Genomic DNA, 3,646 nt, shown 5'->3' on the forward strand with positions numbered 1-3,646 from the left:
ATTCAATCTATCCATCTGTAATGGTTTAATGCATGACAAAACAAGTTTACCTTGCTGTTTAAGCAGAATAAGGAAATGCACTATTAAAGCCATGTTTAATAAGCTAATAATTGAATCTTTGATTCAAATAAGCACATTCCTTTCTGTTATAGCTTGCATTAGGCCAAGACACATTCATATTGCCATGTCATAGCATGCATCATATTGTTGCATATCGTCATGTGTTGATTGTGTTCCAATGTGTTCTTCGTGGTAGGTTCTGCCTCCGAGGATATTCACGAGTATCCAACTGAATGGCAGTATCCCACTACCACTCCATCAGGCAAGCAACCCATTGATCATTCCGATACAAACCCCTGTTCTTGCTTCTGCTCTTGTTTACTGCATTAAGACAACGCGATTCAAACTGCTATGTGCTACGGTTGTTGAACCCTTATCCTCTGCATGACCTGTCATTGCCACAATAACTAGATGAAACCCACTAGCATGTGTAGGAGTTGATTGAGCCATGTATGTGATTCCTACCTTGCTATGCCTGCTATGCTTAGAGTTGTGTCAGGTCTGGTTCATCTGGGTGATGGGCTAGAGTGAAATGCTTATGTCGGTAATATGAGGGATGTGTTGAACATGTTTTGGTAAAGGTATCGATGAGAGGCCACGTAGGAGTACATGGTGGGTTGTTTCATTGAGATCGTCCCTACGAACTGAGATCTGTATGTGTGATTTAAGATTCAGCTACTACCATGCATTGGGATCCTTAATTGACCCTCTCGGCTTCTTAATCACCCTAGTACTCTGTCCAGGAGTTGCAAATAGTTTCTGGTGTTTGTAGGTTATGTGTTGGCGGCCGTGCATAGCGCTGACCCTAGGGGTGGGCTATGTTGCGGTAGATACACCGTGGCACGGTGTACCGAGTCACCTGTTTGGTGTCTCGGGAACCCTGTTCACATCATTCGGGGTCGTATGTGGAAACCTCAGCTGGACTCCCTGCGGATGGAACCTGGATAGGCAATAAACCTGGACTAGAGACTTAAGTGTTTAGGTAGGCCGTGGCCGACACCCTCGCTGGGCTTCCGCTTGAAGGTTGCCGAGTACATGTCGTGTAAACGGTGGTAAGTTGTGAAAGCGTGTATGATGAAGTACACCCCTGCAGGGTATAAAACTATTCGAATAGCCGCGTCCGCAGTAAAGGACTACTTGGTTGCCTATACAGTTCATAGACAAGTTAATGGATACTACTAAAAGACTCAAGATAAGTGTGAGTACCGAGGATGGCCCTCTCGTAGGATGACGAGGGAGTATCCACGGTGGAGTATTGTGTTGGTGAGTAGTGGACTCGTGTGTGAAAACTATTTTACTGGTGAAGTTCCGTAGGATAGCTTAGCCAAGAGTCAAAGCTGGCTTGCTGCAATAACCCCACCACCTTCTTGAGAATGAGCATGTATATTAGGTTCTGATGTAAGACTTGCTGAGTACCTTGTACTCATGTTTGCTTATTTATTGTTTTCAGACGACAACACTACCCCCTCCGATGGGTTTTACATAGACCTTGATGTCGACGAGTGACTAGCCACCCAGGTGGTGATCCTAGCCATGGAGGGCCCTATGTAGATAGACAGGCTTCGAGAAGCCTTCTTTCTTTCTAGTGTCTGTACTCAGACCGGTTGCTTCCGCATGTGCTTGTATGATTGTATGACTTGAGTGTCGGGTCATGTGACCCCTATCTGTATGAACATGTTATGTATGGCTCCCTGGAGCCTTTTAAATAAAGTACTTGAGTTGTAGAGTTTTGTTGTGATGCCATGTTGTATGTACTCATATCGGGCATATTGTGTGTATGATTGAAATGCTTGGTATGAGTGGGATCCGACAATCTAGTTGTTTATCCTTGGCAGCCTTTCTTATGGGGAAATGTAGTCTATTGTTCCTCGAGCCATAGTAGTCTGCTACAGCCCGGTTCACCGGAGTCCTGCTAGCCCAGCACTATTGTTCAGGACACTTGACTGGCCGGCATGTGTTTCACTTCGTTCCTATGTCTGTCCCTTCGGGGAAATGTCACGCGGTGACTTCCGGAGTCCTGCCTAGCCTGCTACAGCCCGGGTCCCCCGGAGTCCTGTTAGCCCAGTGTTACAGCCCGGAATCACTCGCTGATGACCGACATGCTCGATGTGATTCATGTATGCCTGTCTCCATAGGTCTGTGCCGCTTTGGGTTCACGACTAGCCATGCCGGCCCGGGTTCTCTGTTATATGGATGCTAGCGACACTATCATATACGTGAGCCAAAAGGCGCAAACGGTCCCAGGCCATGGTAAGGCGACACCCGTGGGATACCGTGCATGAGGCCGCAAAGTGATATGAGGTGTTACCAGCTAGATCGATGTGACTTGGAATCGGGGTCCTGACAGCGTTGGCATCAGAGCCAGACTGCTTGTAGGTTCGTTGAGCCAAACTGGTCGATGTCGAGTCTAGAAATGCTTTAGTTATATGTAGGGGAATTGATTGTGGGAGGGAACGTAAGGCTCTTTTACTCCTTTACCCTATGTCTCTGATCTGAGTCATTCTCTTCTCATTCAACGTGGGTTAAGGACTAGGCTCTCTTCTTCTATCAGGTTCACGTGTTACTAATCCGTAGTAGCTTATAGGATTGTTGTTACAAGTCCCAGTTCAGTTTCTACTATTCTTAGTATGTTGCTAATTGGATCAGAACCTTGATATGATGATGTTGAGTGGTATTGCGAATTGTTGTGGATGTCTCAAATCTTTTTCTGAGCATTTACAGTTGTTATGCTGTCCAATTTTCCCTAGAAATTCTGATGTCTTTGCATTGTGGTTGTGCTTTCAGATGGCCAACCGTGTTCAAAACCAAGTGGTTCACCTGACCCGGTGCCTCGACGTGCCCGGTCATACTGCTATGTTAGTCCGGGTAATGATCGAGACGGGTTACCGTTGGTATCCCGAATACACCGTCGAAGAGCAATTCCGAGACTTTAGTCAAAGCCAATATTTCTGCACCGTCAGGATATTTCCTTCTTATCCTGGATCTATCGAGCCCCTTCACTGTTCCTATGGACTCGGGGTTACTGTTGAGATGGCTGTGCAGGATGCTGCCTATTCCATGGTGACCATCATGCGAGTCCGGACTGGCCTGCTTCGGAACACCGACTTCCCTTACATGCCAGCTTCACTTCCGGGAGTGCAAGGATATCTTCAGGCTATCTATGCTGACTCCACTCAGGAGGACTCATTAACTCGCACCACTGCCGAGATGCTCGAAGATAAGGACCGAGAGAATCGGGCCTTGAGGCTGGAGCTTTTCAATACCCGTGCTGATCATTGGGCCACATTGACTCGGTTTGCACCTGCGGTGCAAGCTGGATGTATGGATACAAGGGATTTGTATCCTATGAGATCAGCTCTGCCAGACATGGTGGATTGGCGTGATGTGGGAGGCATTACCCCACCCCGTGGTCCTCGCAGGCCACCGTTTGTTGGTCCAAGACCTCATCCTAGTCCCTATGGTCCACAGGCTCCTCAGGACCGTCTATTCCCGGATGGTCATGTTGAACTTCCAGGCTATGGAGGTGACTTCTATGAGGACTACTACGGAGCTGTCTGAGTTAGTAGTAGTACCACTAGTATTGTAA

The sequence above is a fragment of the Triticum dicoccoides genome, chromosome 7A, assembly GCF_002162155.2.
Source record: "Triticum dicoccoides isolate Atlit2015 ecotype Zavitan chromosome 7A, WEW_v2.0, whole genome shotgun sequence".
NCBI lineage: Eukaryota > Viridiplantae > Streptophyta > Magnoliopsida > Poales > Poaceae > Triticum > Triticum dicoccoides.